The sequence below is a fragment of the Leptopilina heterotoma genome, unplaced genomic scaffold (assembly GCF_015476425.1).
Source record: "Leptopilina heterotoma isolate Lh14 unplaced genomic scaffold, ASM1547642v1 Lhet_211, whole genome shotgun sequence".
Taxonomy (NCBI): Eukaryota; Metazoa; Arthropoda; class Insecta; order Hymenoptera; family Figitidae; genus Leptopilina; species Leptopilina heterotoma.
The window spans coordinates 129205-149631 of NW_025110928.1; the positions used below are offsets into that span (position 1 = coordinate 129205).

The window sequence follows — 20427 nt, forward strand, 5'->3', positions numbered from 1 at the left end:
TTAAGCTTAAGTTCATTTGAAAAATTTTTTGCTTTTCTTTTACTTGCAGCTTTTTTAAATGAGACTTTTTAGTTTTATTTTCCCTTTTAATTATTAATATTTTTTTTAATCTTCTTCCGTAGTTTGAAATTTTTCTAAATTTTAAATCAAAATTTTTGTTTGAACACTACTTGTGTTTTATAATTCCATGAATTTTATTATATTCAAAGTAACTTTACTTTACTTTGAACTCAGTAAATTTTTCTCAAAACAAAAATAATAATAATAATAAGTTTTCGTAGGTACTCTGAAATTTTTTTTAATTTTTAACTAAAATTTTGGTTAGAACACTATTTTTTGTTTGAAACTGACTCGAATTTTACTATATTCGAAGTAAATTTAATTAAAAATTAGTTCAATTTACTTTGGACATAGTAAAATTTTCTCTAAAAATAATAAAATTAACTATTAAAAATGTTTATTTCCTTGTGTATAATTCTTTCTATTTCGAATTATAATTTTTTGCATGAAGATTGTAAATATTTACTTCAGTAGTATTTGAATTTACACTAAATAAATAATTTTTAATAAAATATTGTATTATTGTGGATGAAAATTTAATAACATTTTTATAAAAAGAATTAACAGTGCAAATAGAAAAATTTGTTATTAAAAATCGATATTTCCAGAATAAACTTTTATTATTTTCGGAGAAAATGTCTCTTTAAAAAAAATTAGAAAAATTTACTTTATAATAATAGTAAAATGTATTCTGGAAATAATATTTTTTAATAACAAATTGTAATTTAAAAATAAAATGAAAATTTTTGATAGTTTTTTTTTATCTTTTTCAGTAATCTGCACTTTTTCAAAATTCAATTATTTTCAAAAATTTTTCTAATTTTAATGATTTTCAATATCTTCTATTTTAATAAAATTTCCCAAAAAGAATTCAATTATTTAAAAAAAAATTTAATAAAATTATATGCAAACATTTAATTATATTTTCATGAATAATAAAAATTCTGCATGAATTCAATTATTATTTTCATAAAAAATAATTTAAAATTCTAGAAAATAATAATTGAATTAAAATGATGAAAATAATTTTAAGAAGTTACGGTAACAATATTCTTATAATATAAAATAATGATTTTATTTCTGTCATCTTTAATTATTATTAGAAAACATGAAGAAATCGATCACAATCAATATCGCAATCGATATCTTCATGTTTTATAACAATACTTTTATAAATTGTTTAATTTAAAAAATGTTTGATTTTTAAAATTTTTGAATAAATTAATTCCTATGGATAATCCTGTTCCAAAAATAAGATTAAAAATAGGAATTGTGCAAATATTTTTCTTATTTTTCTAAAACAGAATATTAATTTTGTTAATAAAATCTGCACTTTTTCGAAATTTCAAATAAAAAGATTTGTTAGAAAGCTACATTTGAGTTTTCATATTCCGCATGAATTTTACTATATTCAAGGTAAATTTCGATAGAAATAGAAATAACTTTTACTACTTCGGTAGAAAATTTCTTTCTAAAAAAATTAGAAAAATTTAATATAGCAAAATTTACTCTGGAAATAATTATTTTGAATAACAAATTGTACAGCATTCCCCACAGCATCTAAGACAATATTGCTGCAAGTTTCACAATATTGAGGCAATGTTGTCAATGTTGCTGCAAGTTTAGATGCTGTGGGGGATTCGAAGAAAATTAAAAAAATTGTACACTCTTGAAAAGAAAATAAAAAGATTTTCAAGATCCAGAAAACCGAAATTTTCCCAAAATTCTCAAAAAGTAGAAAAATATTTCTTCAACAGTAACTAAAAATTTTTGTAAATTTTCCAGAATAAGAATAATTTGATCTAATTAAAAAGAGTGAAATCAAACCGAAAGGTTGTCAACGACTAAAAGAAATCAAAAGTCAAAGGTAGTGAATGTTTAATTAACATGAGAGTTCATCAACAAGTACTCGCAAAAAGTCAAATGAATAATTCAAAGATACAGCATCCGAAATAAAGAGAGAGAGAAGAGAGAGATGAAGAAGAAGATAATGGATTTTTAATATCGAGAAATCGAAATAATTCCGTGTTACATTTCGATGAATCGATCCAAAAGTGACCCGGTCGCCTTGACGACGACGTCGACGGACCGGCGCAGAAGACCCGTCGAAAGTCACTGTTGGTTTATTTCCCAGTCCTCTGCGCGTGACAGTTCAGTAATTTTTTCTCTGGTTTATATATTAACACGCGTTTATATTTTAATGTATTATTGGAATAATACAAAAAACAAAATTAATCACAAGCAAAGAATTGAAAAAACCTCATAAACAAAAAGTTCAATTGTGTGTCAATAAGAAAAAAAATTGTCTCCCGCGTTTTCCTATATTGATGCTGGGGGTGTAAAACGCGGGTGCGATTATATCCTTTACCGGCGTTACAATGTGGTTTACGGGGGACATGTGCCATTTCCCATTATATTGATCTGCATCCGGAGACGCACTGCTGGAATTTCACGTTTTTCATTCCGATCAAGTAAGTCTTTACTTGCACGCGATAATAAACAATTAGTTTTTATTTCCTCACAAACAGCAGAGAATGGAATTTAAAAAGACATGAAGAAATTGCAATTTTTTTCGTTTTATTCGGTATAAGGAAAATATATTTCAGAATTTTAGTTCTTTTTTTACAGAAACTTTTTTGATTCACAACCATGACAATAGGATAAGGTTCAAGATTTTTTTCTACTGATGCATTAAAGCTTCCTACGTCAGAGGATAAAGATAACAATTTTTCAAAGGATTTACTCCAGCGAAATTAATTCGTTCACGCCCTAAATCTCTTTTTCGACGTTTTTTTTGCAAACAGGTTGCTTGGTTCCATTGTCAGTTTTCTTTTTGGGCAAAAATGGCGAGCAATTTAGTATCTGCAGAAAATTATGAATTTCTTTTACATGAATATTTATAATATTTCGAATTTCTGACTTTCTGACATTCTGAATTTAAAAAATTCAGATGCTCTCTAAATCTGAATTAGTAAAATTTTTTACTAATTTGAATTAGTAACTTAATTTTTTACTTTTAAATTAGTAAACTTTACTAATAAATAATATTTTCTACAAATTTATTAGTATACAATTTACTAATTCGAAAGCAAAAAGTCGGTTACTAATCCAAATTAGTAAACATTTTTAATTGTTTACTGATTCAAATTTAAAGTGTGTCAAATGTTTAGACTAAATAAAAAATTACAAAGAAAAGTATTTTCATTGAAACATAGTTAATTTTCGAACAAGTGATTTGATAAGTTTTTTCCAAAAAAATATAATTGTGAGTAATGAAAATTTACAATACAATTAAAATTTAGAATTAAATAGTAATTATTATGTAAACGTGTATATAAATGGCGAATCGTGTAATTTTTTTCTGTGGAGAGAAAAATGTAGTTTATATACTACGTTGAAAAAAGTATGTTACGTGAAATATAAATTACAGAAAATCTCAAGTTTCAAATCCAAAGAAGTATTTAACGTAACCCATTTCGTAACGACAATTACCATTTTCACACATTGACATCTTCTATATTGGCTTAATTTGCGGTCATCGGACTCGTAACACAGTGACAACAATTGTTATGGCATGCGATGGAACAACAAAATAATTGGCGTAAAAGTCGTATTCTAAATCAAAATAAAATTGCAAAATGAAACTGGCTAAATTATGACAGATTTCAAACATTATAAAACTCACTAAATCTGAGTTAATGAAAATTGAACAACTGCTTCACATTAGTGAGAATATTCACTAATTATCAGTAAATTTCTTTTCTTAGTTTTTATATTTTTCCACACTGAAGAAAACTTTAATTGATTAAAATAAAAGATTACTTGTTTGTTACGAAATAAATATTTACTTGATTCAAATAATTTTTATTTAAAAGTCAATTAAATTGTATTTTTTAAGTAGAATCATTATTATTATTATTAAATATTGTATTATATTTAAACAAATAATAATAATAAATAACACTGAAATAAATTTTAGTGTTTCAAGCAAATTCCGATTTATTGATTTAAATAAAAATTATTTGATTCAATTAAATATTTATTTGATAATACACAAGTAATCAGTTATTTGAATCAAAGAATTTTTCTCCAGTATTTTTTTTGTAGTTCCAATTTATTTTACTAAAGTTTTAGTAAAATTTACAAAATTATTAAAAAATCTTGCTAATAAAATATTATGGAATTAGTGAATTATTACACTAATAATTATTAATTAGTAGCTCAATTTTTACTAATTCAGATTGAGAGATAATAAATGTAAAATAGATTAAAAGTTCTGTTCAAAAGAAATAAACTTCTATAATAAATCTTTTAGATAAAGCTTCTATATGCAAAAAGAAACAAAATATATATTTTATTAAAATTAAAAAACTGGAAAAGGTTTTTTTTTATTATCAATTGGAAAATAAGACAAAAGAAATTAAAATTTATATCTTAGTTTTTAAGACTTAACGATAATTCTGTAATTCATAGGAAGAAAAAAAATTGTAAGCCTTGAGGATTCGAACGCACGACGCATGACTCACTTTGAGCAGTGTCTTAACGACTGCGGCTAACATATGGAACTAAAAATGGAAAAATGTGTCAGAAATTTTCGAAAATTCGGAAATGACAAATGAACTTTATTTACTAATTGTTTAGCAAGTAATTAAAGCAAATGAAAGTTTTACTATTAAAAATCTTATAACAATCTTGTTTTAAGCCAAAAAATGCTTCACAGTGGTTAGTTTTTAAAAAAATTAGCAAAAAGTAGTAAAATAAAAATTGTGTTCCTTTATATCCAGAGAAAAAATTTATTTTAATCAAATGTAATTTATTTGAGTTAAAAAAAGTATATTTGTCTCAGAGCCAAATAGGTTATTTTTGTGTTTTAAATAAAAATTCTATTAGACATAAATAAAACTTTTATTTGAACTAAATAAAATTTTATTTTTAGATTAATTATTGTTAAATATGTATTGACATTAAAACGAGAGACTTCAGGCGCACGTTATTATAGCTAGTTATTTGTTAATTGATAAACAAATTTTTATTGATTTGTCTTTAAAGAGCAAATTATTTATAGATATTAAATAAAAAAAATAAAAAAAAATTTAGCGTAATAATATGTTAAATTACAATCTTTGAATTTGAACTAATCGCATTAGAACCGATTTTCTTTATAATAAATGAAATGATGAATTATTTTCCAAAAAAGGTGTTAAAAATGATAAATAAAACAAACCAATTTGTAAAATAATAATTGATGTTTTATTTGTTTATTATAATTTTAATTAATTGACTTTTTTTATCAATAAAAACAATTTTAATGTTATACAATTTTGATTCAGTAGAATTTGATTCGACTAATAGTTGACTAGATTAGATTAATTTGATTGATAAAGTTAAATTTAGTATCAAAATTTCTACATTACAAAAGGAAGGTGAAAAGGTAATTTCTGAATATTTATGATTATTGTTAAGATAATAAATATTATTAATATTTTGAATTTCACACTCAGTAAAAAGATATTTATGTGACTCGAAGGCAATTATACTTTTACTGTTTCAAATAAATTTTATTTTGTACAAATAAATTTCATTCAGTACAAATCAAAATTTTATTTGTGCCGAACAGAATTTTAATTTAAAACGAAAAAATAATTAAGTAATCTCTGGGGAAAACATACTTTTAATTAATTCAAATAAATTATCTTTGATTTTAATAAATTTTTTCTCTTGGTGAATGATTAGGATTTTAAATAATTTCTAGTAGATTATTGACTACTTTTCAACTATTCTCATTAATTCAATAAGTCCCTCAACGGAATTTAAAAAGTTGTACTGACTACCAAAAAATAGTTTTAAAAAAATAGTTAAAAATGAGAATGTAGTTGGTGTAATCATATTTTGTAGTTGTTTTTGTAATTTGTGGATTCAGAGCGGTACAAATTCTCAAAGACAGGAAATTTAAAAATAGCAAATCACAAAAGAAGTAGTAAATACGAAACTGAAAAAATTTAGTCGAAAAGTTCAACTACTATTGTGTAGTTGAGTGGAAAGAAGTTAAATTAATTACTTTTAGTTATGCTAACAATGTTTGTGTTAGATGATTTTGCTATTTTTAATTTAGTTAAGAAATAATAGTTTAGTTGACTAAAAAATGTAGTTAAATTACAAAAACAACTACAAAATCTGATTGCACCAACTACATTCTTGCTTCTTTTAACTACACGGAAAAAAATCGTTAGATTTAGATAACCAAACTAAGTACGGTTGATAAAAAGTATACTTTTCAGTGGTCAATAAATTTTTTTAAATTCAATTAAGGACTTATTAAATTATTGAGAGTGAGTAGTAATTATTGAGTAGTTGAAAAGTAGTCAAATCTACAAAAAATTTTTTTGATTGCAACTTTTAATGGATGAGTACGAAACCTACGAAAGGCACAAACAGTGTACGCAAAAATTCTTGCAGCACTTGTTGTAACAATTAAAGTATCAAAATCGCAAAAATCGTTTTAAAATTGTCGAAACAATTTTACCCGAATATAAGAATAATAATCTAGCTTTTAAAAAATTACATCTTCTAAAAGACTAGATTTCGACCTTGAGATTATACCGACTATTAAAACCATCATAAAATGCGACTAAAGAAGGAAATGTCTCATAATTTGTTTTTTGCAAGCGCGAAGTGAGTAAGAAATAAATTATTCAAACAGCAGGAGAACACTTTATCTCCGCAGTGGCTTGTTGTAGTAGGTGATGATATTTTGAGTTCTCGCACAGTTTAGAGATGAAAATTATACCACTTGAAGTCCATCAGCAAGGCATGCATGTGGCTTACGCGGTTGGTACCGATATCGCACGTCAACGATGCGACTCATTGTAAACGATTGTTACTTAAATGATAAACGACTCGACTCTTTGCAAAAAGGGGCCCGTTTGGCATTTGGAAATGTCAGTACACCGGCACCGTCCTACGTTGATATTCTGCTTATAATAAACATATATATACATATAGATACTGCCCACTCTTCACCATTGTGAACAATATATCGCGTTGAAATTGTTTCACAGCAATATAACGGGCATGCGTATATCGTCCTAGAATTTAGTTCGATTTGTCTTTATAATAATAATTCTTGATGCACTTTTACCTGCGAGGTTTTATACACTTTATAACCCTACCTCTTTCTCTCTTTCTCTTACTGGTTTCGTTCTTGAGGAGGCTTCACATTTTCAACCCACGTACATATAGTATATACACTCAAAGTTGAAAATGCTAATTGAGCAAATCTCAGAAGAAAAAAAAGAAACATCCGTATCCACCCTCCTCTTTTCTTTATATGAATCTGTAGAATTTCATTATGTAATTTAATCTCAGCCAGAATTATGTAAATTCCACTCGATCTCTTGCGAGTTTTTCCCAAAAAAAGAAGCAAATCTGTTTCTTAATTTGGAAATTACGTAAAGTTGTACAGTACATTATGCATTTCTCATAAAAATTCGAAATCGAATAATCAAATAACTTCTGTTGGGAATAAGATTTCAAAATTTATACTTATGCATTTTTGTGTAAATTACCTACAGGTAATAAAGTAGCTTTTTTCCTAAAAATAGGTGAATTATTTTCTATGAATAGGTGACAAGAAGATCAGGGTTGCCACAAAAAAACGAATATAAAAATTGTTCGTAAAACAACGCTTCCATGAGAAAACAGGGTATTGCCACAAAAAACTAATTTTGTTTTTCCCTGAATTCCAAACAAAATTTTGACTTCTTCCCTGACTCTAAAGAATATTTTGATTCATTCTAAAAATGATTAGATACTCAAAAAAAAAAAACATTCTATTACATTTACTTACGAATTTCTTTTATTGTAAAATTATTCATAAACGTCAATAAATTTTTTTTTGAATAAATATTTAATCATTATTATACCATGGAAATTAAGATTTTCAAAAAAATTTCAAATTCAAATCTTTATGAAATTCAACAACTTATAAAGTTTTAAAAAAATTAAAATTTCCACAAAATTTTTCAAAACAAAATTAAATTATTTACAAAAATTTTAATAAAATTCGTTGCAAGAATTCAATTATTTTTACAAATAATAAAATTTTTCACATGAATTCAATTATTTTCATAAATAATAAATTATTTACAGGATTTCTATTATTTAAAAAAAATTAATAAAATTCGTTGCAAGAATTCAATTATTTTCATAAATAATAAAATTCTTCACAGGAATTCAATTATTTCCATAAAAATATAAAATTCTTTACAGGATTTCAACCATTTAAAATAAAAAAAGTTAATGAAATTTGGTGCAAAAATTCAATTATTCTCATAAATAATAAAATTCTTCACAGGTTTTTAATTATTTTTAATGCAATTTTAAATAAATTATTGGAAAATGTAATTATTTTCAAAAATTGTTTGCAAGAATTAAATTACATTTTATTCTTCGCTGAAATTCAAATATTTTCAAAATCTACATAAGTACTATTTTTATAAAGGTTCCCAAAAGAATTCAATTATTTAAAGAAAATGTAATAAAATTCGTTGCAGAAATTCAATTATTTTCATAAAAAAAAATAAAATTCTTCAAAGGATTTTATTTATTTTAAAATTTTTTGCAAGAATTAAATTACATTTCACAAATAATGAAATTCTTCGCTGATATATTCAAATATTTTAAAAATCTACTATTTTTATAAAAGTTCTCAAAAGAATTCAATTATTTAAAAAATTTTAATAAAATTCGTTGCAAGTATTCAATTTGAAGTAAATTCTACGAAAAATAAAATATTTTTAAAAACTTTATAAAAATTCTTCTAAAGAATTCAATTATCACAATTATTTTTAAAAATTCATGCTATAATGTTTTTAATATTCAATTATTATCTAAAATTTTAACTGAAATTCATTTTTAAATCAATTTTTATTAGAAAATTCTTCGATAATTCAATTATTTAAATACAAAAATAAATAAAGTATTGAATAAATGAATGTTTCACAAAATTGAATTCTCATCAACTTAATTAAATTTTTTCAACGAATTTTAATAAAATTTTTAAGAATCTTTCGAGGAATTCGATTAAAATTGAATTAAAAATAATTGAAATTCTATAGTGAGTTTTAGTATTCATGAAAATAATTGAATTTCTGTGAAAAATTTTATTTTTTATGAAAATAATTAAATTTTATTGTGAAGAAATTTATAAAAAATTTGTAAATAGTTGAATTGCTGTAAAATTTTTATTATTTATGTAAATAATTTAATGTTTGCTTAGAATTTTATTAACATTTTTTTTTAATAATTAAATTTTTTGAAGAATTGTATTAAAATAGTAGATAATTGAAAATCATTGAATTGAGGAATATTTTTTTTTTTAAATAATCGAAATTTTGATAAAAATATTATGAAAATTTTTGAAAATAATTTAATTTTGGAAAAGAATTATATTATTTTTAAATGTAATTAAAATTTTTACGAAAATTATTTTTAATTTTTGAACATAATTGAATTTTCGCGAAGAATTTTATTACTTTTGAAAATAATTGAATTTTTGCAATCATTTGTAACTTCTCCAAAATTCAATTTTTTCCAGTTCTTTTGATAAAATTTCCCTGAAGTCCCTGATATCCTATGGCAATGATGACCTATGGCAACCTTGAGAAACAATAATAGAAAATTATTATACAATTGTTTCGATTTGAAACGTGAATTTCCTCAATTATTAAAAATAAAAATCAAATCAGAAAACCTGAATACGAACCATTCAAAAATAGTTATTGCTTTCTATGACAGATTGATTTGACGAGAAATATATCACTCACTGCAAACAGAATTCCAATCACTACACACATCACAGGATGAAAAATATAATATTCCTTTTCGTTTATTTACGACTCGTTCTGTTATATTAAAAACTAATTTCACTGATTTCCATATTCTCAATATACACGTCTATATAACGGAAAATGAGAGAAAAAAGAAAATTAAGCAAATCATTGAAGAAAGTACCTATATATACCTAATACACATTTGAACGATATATATTTAAACAAGAAAGAGATTTAGAAAATTTCTTATCAGCAAAGATTATTAGAAAGTTTACTTTTGTATAATGAGGACAAAGTCAATTCCGTTACAGTTGGCAAATGATTTATAAGTCGGTTGGTCAAAGTAGAAATTAAGTCAATGTGTCACTTTACGAGGAGTGCTGCAATTTTATTAGATTGCTTAGTAATTGAAACACGAGCGATAAATATAAATCCCTCCGATAATTGATACTTTGCTGTGTATAAAAGTATAAAAGAAGCATACACAGATGAATACCATTTTTCTCTTCTTCAATACGCCATTAAATTTTATTTCAAATCCAATTAATTAGATTCTCTGTTAATAGAAAACTTAGGAAGAAGAATTCACTTTGATTAATATTAGTTTATTGCATTTTTTTTTCTCTAAAACAGTTCTTATCATTTATAGAATTATTTTCACATTCTCAACACATGAGAAATTAATTCTAATAGAACGAGTATGATTATTTTTTTTTATAAAAAGAGTATATCTTTGTAGCATAAAAATATTTTCAAATCAAAAAAGAAAATACTACACCGAGAATGTTCCTAAAGCTTCGAATGATCACGACGATATTTTTTTTTGCTTTTAATTTATATTTTTTTATACAAAAATTATTTTGTAGACTAAAATAATGAATGCTTAACTAAATATTAAATTTTCATAATTTTTTACTTTAGTACAGTAATTATTAAAAGTATCTACATAGAACAAAAAAGGTTCTTTTGAATGTTCAATACCTTTGGAAAATCATGAAGAAAACCCATTTATTTGAATTTTGAATCAAACATATTTAAATAAAATTTTTATTTAAAACAAATGGCTGGCTCTGAGACAAATATACTTTTATTTAATGCAAACAAATTTTATTTGGTTTAAATAAAAACTTTCTCTGAGTGAAGGAAACGATAAAATGAAAATTTAAAAACTTTCAGAAAAGGGGGAGGAAAATCGATTGATAAATTAAGTCGGAAATGAAGAGGAAACACTCGCAAGTGACCTCAGAGACCAGTATATCGATCAGTATAAATGTATAAGCTTCTATAACTTTTCATCAATGAATCTGACGTCACGTGAAGGAGGTCAATAGATAGTCGAGTGTGGACGTCAATTACGCTTCAGTTAACCTTGCAATCGTGCATCACAGTGCATTGACGCTGAAGAAATTTAAAATAGTTTTTAAGAATATCAGACAAAGAGGAAGAAAATCGGTAACAGGATGTTAGCAGCATTAAAACATTAATTTCTTACGTTACACTGCGAAAGCAAAAAATTTACTCGATGCAAATATAACCGATTCGATTCAAATGAAATTGTGTATCGTCAAATATATATTTACTTGAATCAAATAATTTTTATTTAAATTAATTAAATATTATTTGAACCACCAATTTTAGTATTTTAAAGTTCAAACAAAAACCGTTTAAATGACTTAAATAAAAATTATTTGATACAAAAGAATATTTATTTGACAGTCAGAATCTAATCATTTATTTGAATCAAATACATTTTTTTCATTCAATTGGGGGTTGATTATGTAATTTCATTTTTACATTGATTTTTATTTATACATTCACTTAGATAAATTTTTATTTTTATTTCCATTTTTTACTTTCAGCTTGTTGATTTTTATTTTCACCTTTACTCTTGTTTTAATTTAATACTAGCAACAATTCGCGCGCGGCTGACTTCTCACTCACTTTTTTTAAAAATAAAATTAGCAATTTAAAAAATAATAGAACGTAAAAATTTTTAATTCAAATTTTTCTTTTACAACAATAGAATATGAATTGTAATATATAGTTTTAATATTATTATAAATATAATAATCATATATTCTGACATAGGGAATTAAGAAAAAAGTCAGGAGTTTTTATTAAAAGTACTGAAAAAAACTAAAGTTTTAGAATTCATAAGAAAATTCAGAATTTTTGTGTTTTTTTGTTAGACTCGTTAACTATAAAATTACCAAAACCTTCAATTTTTCCAATTTCTGACAGAAATTTTTTTTTAAATAACTGAAATCTTGAACAACTATCATATAATAAATAAACTATTAAATTAATAATTTTACTTTAATATTTCAAAATTAATTCAATTTTAAAATATTTTTTTATAAATAAATGAACTTCAAACGGTTTCAATTCGAAATTTTATAAAATTTCAATGTTGAATGAATTTAATTAGAAGTTTTAATCGACATAGATTTTAAAAAAATTTTAATAATTCTTTTTCTAAAAATAGTCAAATTTGTCTATTTAATTTAATTATTTATTAAAAATAATGGATTTATAAAAGAATTTCAGTTAAGACCAGTAAAAAAATTGAATTTTCAAGAAGTTACAAATGATTGCAAAAATTCATTTATTTTCAAAAGTAATAAAATTCTTATTACAAAATTCAATTATGTTTAAAATTTACCAAAAAATCTTGACAAAATCTCAATTATTATCATCATTATAAATAAAAAAAATTCTTCTTCAAAATTCAATTATTTTCAAAAATTTTAATAAAATTCTTGTCAAAATTTGAATTATTTTCAAAAAATTTTCTCATTTCAATGGTTTTCAATATCTGATATTTTAATAAAATTACTCAAATGAATTCAATTATTTAAAAATAATTTTAATAAAATCGTACGCAAACATTTAATTATTTTCATAAATAATAAAAATTTTACAGGAATTCAAATATTTACAAATTTTTTTAAGTTTCTTCTCAATAATTCAACTATTTTTAGAAATAATAAAACTCATCGCAAAATTTCGATTATTTTTAATACAATTTTAATCAAATTCCTTGTAAAATGTAACTATTCTAAAAATTTTTGTTACAATTCGTCAAAAGAATTCTTTACAAGAATTAAATTTTAAGAAACATTTAATTATTCAATAAATAATTTATTTTTGTATTTAAATTATTGAATTCTTGTAGAATTTTCTAATAAAAATTGATTTGAATATGAATTTTAGTTTAAATTTTAGATAATAGTAGAATATGAAAATAATTTTGAATAAGTTACAGTAACAATATTCTTATACTATAATCGTTATCTTTATGTTTTATAATAATATTGTTATTGAGAAATAAAATTATGCATAAAATGGGTACATGTCCTACTTCCTAATAAAAATTTTTGAACAATTAACAATTTTCTAGTATTTTTTATAAATAAAAATGAAAATAATTTACAAAATAATTTAGATCAGTCAAACAAAATTTGTTATAGAAAAAAGTATATAACAAACAAAATGGGCATATTTTTTATTTGTTAATCATAATTTTTTAAAAATGTTCTATTTTGTAATATTATTTTATTATAAATCTTAAAAAAATACCTGCATATTTTTGATTTTTCAAACAATATTTTTTAAAGAAAAAAAAAATAAAAGCATACACAGAAACTAACTTCAAACTGTGGTCAGAATGAATGAAAGAATGTGGAGATTAATATAGTTAATATTTCTATTTTCACTTTCATTTTCACTTTCAAAGTGAAAATAAAAATAAAAATAAATGGCAAAATTAAAAATACCTCTATTTGCTAAGTTTTTTTTTAAAAAAAATAATTTTTTGCATTAAAAACGAAAAGAAATATCTCTAGTAACGCGAGACAAAGACATCTTTCTGAGAAATTAATTTATTTTAAGGAATGCAACAGCCGCTTGCACTGCTTTTATTGGTATTATGTGAACAGTGATTTAAGATTACAAGGGAATCCATTTGACTCTGATGTCAGCTGTTGTGTAGTAATTAGCGAAAGATTCCAACTTCGTTTATGCAAAATGTCATTGTACCTCTAAAAGTGATCTGTGCCTAACATAAAGTTCATTCGTTTGCGTATAATACGCATAAAAACTTCAAGTTTACGTAAAGTATAAAAAATATTATACATAAATTAAAAAATCTTAAATTATAATTTATTTTATATTTTTTATTTATATTTCCACACCCAGAAAAAAGATATATTTCACTCAGAACCAACTAGACTTTTTATTTGTTTTAAATAAATTTTATTTGGTTGAGATAAAATTTTTCTCTGGGTGCACAATACATTTTTTTTAATTATCCAAAAAATTTTGAGGGATAAAATGGTGGTTTGATTTCTCCACTTGAGAACGCAAAGATCACCACCAGGTGATGAGGAATCTGTTTTTATCAAATGAACTCCCATCTAGCGGTGACCTTGGCGTTCGCAGGTGGAAAATCTCAAGATGTTCTTAATTTTATAATAATTCGTGATCAAATTTAGAGACTTTGACAATTAATATAAACGGATTTCAATTTTTAATTTACTTTTATTTGCAATATTTTTTTGGTCTCCATTTTTTTAGTCTTAGAATTAACTTCTTCACTAAATAAATTAATATTTCAAAGCTAGGTTTAAGAAATATCACCATTCGTGCCTTTTTTAACGAAATAAGTGTCATTAGTATTTATTTATAAAAATACCCAATGGGAAATGCCAGTGTAGTGCCGATGTTCACCACTGGCTTAGTACTCAGACGATTGTTCGGCGTAGTCTAGCCGAGCCTCGACAATTAGTGCTGGTGCAGTACAGAATTTTTGTTTCGCCAAAGCTTGGACAAGCCACGGCGGCAAGTGCTGGCTGAGTATAGAAAAATTGTTCACAACGCTCTTTGCCAACATTGCTTTTTTGACATAAACTTGAAAAAAATTATAAAAAAAGTTTATAAATGTTTATAAATATAAATTTATTAAAAAAAATTAATATTTTACTTTTCAGTTGTTCATTTTTTATTCTTATTAAATTTAATAATAACAATTTAACACAATTGTCTAACTTTGTAAATAATAAATTATTTAAACAAATTAAAATTATAAACAAAATTTAAACTTTAATCTCAATAATAATTTGGTTCCTATTAAAATACTATTATACTTCTTACTATGAATAAAGTAATTTAATTTAATTATTAAAAATTTAGTTTAATTTATTATTTCTAACGTGTCCCAATTTTTTTCTCATCTTTGACTCAATAGTTGTACGTCTGAATGATACTGAGATATTAATACTTTACTGTACACATGTGTCGTTAGCATAGTGGTTAGAGCGTTAGTCTGTTAGTCCGTAGGTCGTAGGTTCGATTCCCCTCGTCAGCAATTTTGTTTATTTTCATAGGTTTGCGATATTTCTAGATTCCAATCGTTAGGTACTAAAATATGAAAATCTAATGCACACTTACTGTAATTGTTTATTATTTAATTTTTAAATGTTATAAACAATTTTTTTCTACTTCATTTACTATATGCATTGTTAGTCTCCATCTTTAATACAATTTCTTTAAGAAGAGAAATATTTTATGAATAATAACTATTTATTAATATTATTAACCATTTTGTTGTTAAATTATTTATAATTATGAATTTACGACTAATTAATAACAATACGGCATTTATTGCGGCAATATTCTCAGCCAGCACTGGTCCAGTGCTGCGCCAGCGCTGTCTGGCAGCACTGACAGACAGTACTTCGGCAGCGCCAGACGGCGTTATCATCCCAGTGCCATGCCAGTGCTGGCTCTCAGCCTTGCCGCCAGTGCTGCCAGTGCTGGCGCAGTACTACGCCAGTTGTAAATTTCCCATTGGGTAGTGTAAATTTTTATTTATAAAAATAGTTAAAAATTTGTAAGGTGAAAAAAATGTCAAAAAGTATTAATAATCACATAAGTCTGAGAACAGTTACTATATTATTTATTTGTGGTCGTAACTACGTAATACCTTAAGGGGTGGGGGAGAATGTCACGATTAGCGTGACGTAATTTATGAACGGCATCCTTGTTTCAAATAAATTCTTTTTGGTTAAAATTAAAATTTTATTTGTGCTAAATAAAATTCGTAAGCAAATAATTCAGTAGGCTCTGAAACCGAATACAATTTATTTGAATTAAATAAAAGTACATACATATGTTTTATTTAAGTCAAATAAATTATATTCGGTTTGAATAAAACATTTTTCAATTAACTATTTTCCTCATATTACTTACAACTTTTACAATTTAAATTTAGACTTAAAAAAATTTTCCACTTTCTTTTTAGGGACAAAAATCACCTTTTAATTCTCGAGAGATTGGCATTTCAAACAAGAACTGTGAGCTCATTGTCTCAGACCAATTAGAGATGCTTGTAGTGGTTCGTTCACTCGTTAAAAGTTTCAGGGGCATTTTTGTGAGTGTCGCATTCATTTCGCTTTCTTTTATTGTTATTACCCTTTCATTTTTTTTCATTCTGTTTTTTTTTGCGTTTTACATCCATTATTTTTGACGTATATGTCGTGAACAATACAAAACTCTGCCCAATGACGTCTGCTTCTCGAATTATCTCTCTCTCCTAAAAGGTCCTTTTAAAGAGTTTGGATACAATCATCCCTGCTCTTCAGTTCAAAATTTATTACGCACAAGAAAATGAGCATTCGTTTAGTATCAATTCAAAGGTGAATATTTAGATAAGCAATATTTAACTGAAATGAATATTTCGTTTTGAATGACGTCAAAAGAGAAGGTAGCTTTGACAACAAAACATTTGCACGCAATCAAAACACCTTCTTCTTTGGATCAACAAATATTTGGTTATGGATGAAGCTATAAACTTTTGTTGTTACTACACAGAAAAAACAAAATCGGAAACTGTTTATATTTACAGTTTTTCCTAAGGATATCGAATTGAGACAAAAAACGTATTAAAACGTTGCTTCGCAACAATTTTGATACGTTTTTTGTCTCAATTTGATATTCTTAGAAAAAACTGTATTGTAAAGAAACTGATTTAAAAGTAGTTTTTAAGTTTAAAACTAAATTAAGTCAATTTTAGGACTTCAAATCATTAAGGCTAAAATTCAGCCAAAATTTGTTCTAATCCTGAACGGTTTTATAGTCAAAAATGGACTGAAACTGAGATTTATTTTTTACATCGCAGCGTACTAAAAATTTGATTTAATATTTAAAAATTTGGTTTTAATTAAATTAATATTCATTCAGTCACCCAAATAATTTGTTGAATCAACCAAAACCAGTTTAATTGCATAAATTACCAAATGTTGCATTAGCAAAAAAAATTTTATTATTGTCAACTGGAGTTAATTACCAAATGTTTTGTTAGCAAAAAATATTATTAGTTTTGTCAATAGCAGTAAATTGCAAATTTTCATTTATAGTGCATTAAGATTTGTAGTATGTATTTAATTTAACCGAATGTAGATTACAAGTGGTGTGCTATAAACCTTAAATTTTAGATCGACTGCTCGGGCATTAGTGAAATATGAAGATAAAATCGATTGCTTGCATCCCAACAAGAGCATAACGCCATGTGGTCTATCATTCACAGCTGCTGTTAGCTCCCTATAAACACATAGATACTTAGGCTCGATTCATACAACGCCAATAAAATATTACACAAAATTCTCCAAATTATTTTACAATTTCATTTATTATTGTACGACTGCAAATAGAAGAAATAAAAAAGAATTTATCATATGAATTTTAAACATTTATAAAAGTTACCCTAAAAATTCAAATGAAAGAAATATTTCCACTGGTTAATCAGTATATAAATTTTAACTGATTTGGAAACAAACAGTCAATTATTGATTCAAATCGGTTTAAGTTTTAACTGCTTCGCAAACAAACAGTCAATTACTGATTTAAATCGGTTGAAATTTTAGTTAAATAATTATAGTTTAGAGAGTAATTTAGAGTAATTTAGAGAGTAAGAACAACAGGAAATTAAAAAACAGAAAATATAAAGTACAATTCACATTAACAAATCATATAAATAAAAAATGAAAACAACACAGTGACAAAGAAAAGAAAGAAAATCAAGTGAAATATGTTGCCACACAGTGCCGGCTTTTAACCCCACGTTAGGGGACGCCGAAGATGCCTGTGCGATAATATTTTCCTACTTTTGGGAGAGAGACGCAATTTAAATTTTCGCACAAGAGGCATGGTAATGGCTAAGGCCGGCACTGGTTTCACTGGAACTCCAGTTGTTATTGAGAGTCATACAGAAATCAAAAAAATTTACCGATTTTCCTACCTAGAGTCACACTCTAAACGAGAGCAAAATTTACTTCAATCATACGAGAAAAAATCTAATTCTACCTAATTCGTATCTACATAATGCAAACCTATAAATTACAATCACTCCACGATCCTCTCTCATACCGCCAAGGTGCAAAAGGCCTACACTAGGGATAAAGGGCACGTTAGGCTCACCATACGTCCCGGGACGCATCCGTCACCTTAGCTCAAAAATCACTCAAAAAAAGAAAAACAAAATTCCTGAAAGAAAAACACGTAATTATATCTTTAAGTGCCATTTCCAAAAATTAAACTTTTAACCAAAAAGTTTCAAACTTTTAAATTTAAATCTATCACAAATTTTAACTCAATAACAAATCTATACATACTGAACTAGAATAAATTATATTGCAAACAAAGTGAAAATTAATGCAGTGGAAACTTCATTGTCCGAACCTCTGTTTTTGAACTCTGGGTTATCCAGAACCTTTGTTATCCGAACTGTAAGTCTTTTAATTCGAATTTTCATTATCCGAACATTTTCGTTACGTTAAGCCCAAAATTTAATTTTTTAAATCTACCGGCACAAAAATTTCATAAACGTAAAGAATTTTTATCGACTATTTTCTGATTTTTAATGTAAACATCTGAATAAAGACATAAATTCCACTTAGTAGTGTAAAATAACTTTAAAAAAATCATTTATCTATAATTACAAAAATAAAAATGTTTGCAGTTTCTATTATCCAAACTGTCGATTATCAGAACCAGTTCCTGTATGTCCATAGAAGTTCGAATAATCAAAGATCCACTGTATTACTTGAGATAAAAATTAAAGAATATTACAAATTTTTTTCTAATTACTCTTTATGAAAGAAAAAATTAATTTCTCTCAAAAAGTTGAGCAACATTAAAATTTGATATAAATTAATTAAGTAAAAGAATAACTATAATTTGAATGGTACGAAAAATGGCAAAATATTGAATATCAAAGGACATCAAAAATTTAAATGACATACACTATATAAACAATGTAAATGACATGCATATATAAAAAATAAAAGAGACATTAACAATATAATATTATTTACGTAGTAACAGAAAATACTACGAAATAATAAAATTTGTCAATGCTGTCACTATGTTGTTTTTCTTCCTTCCCTGTTTTTATTAAAATTTTCAATCTTTCGTTTTTAGACAAAGATATCACTCAATTTTTAAACAAGTAAAATTAGTGCAAAAAAATAAGTTTAAATTTAATTAATAAAACTCAACTTAAATTGAAATATATTTATATTTATTATTTATATTTATTATTAATTAAATTGAATATAATTGACTACTGAGGTGAAGAAAATAGAGTCATGAACTGTTTTAAACAGGGAAGGATAAATATAATAATAAAAGCAATAAACAATTGACTTATCGGTTGGTGCGCGAACTGAAGACATCATTTTTTCTGGGTTACCTCCAAAGATCTCTGTCTGTTAACTGCAATTCCTTAATTCCCCTCCTCCTTTGGATCAACTGCATTCGATTTCCTCCAAGAGCAGCCTCGAACAACCACTTATCCTCAAGAAAAGCAAACCTGAAAATTGAAAATAAAAACAATTCCTAACTTTATTTCTTAACCATCTTGTACTGGTCAGCTGTCACAAAGCACACTTTAAATTTCAATCAGTAATATTTCAATAAATAATAATTGGAATAGCGATTGATGAAGCACTTCAGTCAAATTTCCACTGAAATTCAATCCCCTTTTTGCTTAATATACTATTAATTGTTAGTCATTTTTTGGGTCATTCACAAACTACGTCACGCTTTTTCGGACTTATTTTTACCCCCTCCCTCCCCTTCGTCACTTTTTTACACACTTCGTCAAACACAGCTTGACACCCCCCCCCCTCCTACCCTAGGAGTGTGACGTTGTTTATGAACGACCCCTATTGTTAGGTTTTTAATAAATTAATGAAGTTTTGAATAATCGAATTTAGAAATCAGTGAAAGGTCAGGAAAAAAATTAAAATTTTTGTCACAACACTGAATAAAATAAAATATACGACTTTTTTGTACTTTAAAATTAATTGATGCGACATTTTTTGAATCTTAAAAGCAATCCAAGGATTGAAACAGTGTTAGATTAACCAAAAAAGTAATTATAATTACTTTTCGTCTTTATAAAGAAAACAAAAGTTTCTATGGTTGTTTTGTTATAGAAATTAACGTAAAAGTTTCATGAGACACTTTTATAAAGTCA

General features: G+C 25.1%; 1 protein-coding gene across 1 annotated transcript in view; it reads left to right on the forward strand.

The window, feature by feature from the left end:
- Positions 1-2192: 2192 nt before the first annotated feature.
- LOC122501553 (disheveled-associated activator of morphogenesis 1) overlaps positions 2193-20427 on the forward strand; it is a 155907-nt gene continuing 137672 nt past the window's right edge. The window contains exon 1 of the mRNA XM_043611102.1: positions 2193-2531. The gene's annotated coding sequence lies outside the window, so the exon portion shown is untranslated. The remainder of the gene's footprint in view (positions 2532-20427) is intronic.